Below are 1090 nucleotides of genomic sequence, written 5' to 3'. Positions count from 1 at the left end.
GCCAGCACCAAGCCTCTCTAAAGCCCATAGGGACATGCGGGGGGCACATCTTCAGTTTAGCATTCTATAAATTGTCGGGCTGAAGTGTAATATGGCGACTGGTACTCCTACCCTATATATCAATCAGCTATTGACTACACACTATAGCTGACAGCTCCCCCACCCTTTCCCCTCACCCTCACAGAAAAACTCCCGCAAGTGCTTTTTTCTGTCCCTTTCCACACTGCAAATGCAAAAGGAAGGACTGAAACAGAATTTTAAGAGATTACTGTGAATTACAATGATGATTCATGTTCATTATCTATTTTCATGCTCATGTTTTGAAATTATACTTGATTACTATTTCAATAACTATTATCAATTATCAATTCTGAACATTAATTCAGTCACCTCTTGTCGAGAAACGTATGTTCCTATTACATTGTCAAATTCATCAACCATCATGATCTAGCCCCTCTGCCTTCTCACACAAGAAGCCAACTCAACAAGCCCCGCAAAAACTCGTGCTGTCAGAGGCAGCGAATCACTCTGCCTCTTCTCGCGCAAGCGAAGGGAATGTTGAGGTAAAATTGTTAACTGCGAGGGTTGCATGATGTAATTTATTCGTGGGCTGTTGAAGAGGCAGTCTTTTGTGTTTTCGAGGCATATCAAATTACCCAGCACCCATTTAGAAACAATAAATCGTAAAACAAAAAAAGGTCATTTCTTGTGGCTGTTTAACTTGGCCACATCTTGAAAAAGAGGACGAGGACATGCATTTTGTTTAGGTTTACACCTTTTTCTGAAAATAAATATAAATATGGTTTAACCATTTAACGTTTGATGGCTATGCGCCAGCCATCATTAACACTGTGGGTTATAACAACATGTACCCAGGCCAACAGTGAGCTTCCTCACCAAGTAGCCGTAACCTTGTTAATAATAAGTTACCTGAGATAAGCCTCCGAGTTCAATGTGGGCAGGTGTCGGTGCCAACTATAGCGAAGCCGGCATTGTGATGTAGAACAATGGGCTAGGAATAGAACGTTTGGAAGGCGAGTTGGTGCCACGGTGCTCAATAGAACTAATGAGAGCTGGCAGGGTGAAAAAT

This window comes from Oncorhynchus gorbuscha, linkage group LG20, assembly GCF_021184085.1.
Source record: "Oncorhynchus gorbuscha isolate QuinsamMale2020 ecotype Even-year linkage group LG20, OgorEven_v1.0, whole genome shotgun sequence".
In the NCBI taxonomy this organism is placed as follows: Eukaryota; Metazoa; Chordata; class Actinopteri; order Salmoniformes; family Salmonidae; genus Oncorhynchus; species Oncorhynchus gorbuscha.
Note: the sequence above shows the minus strand (reverse complement) of the source record.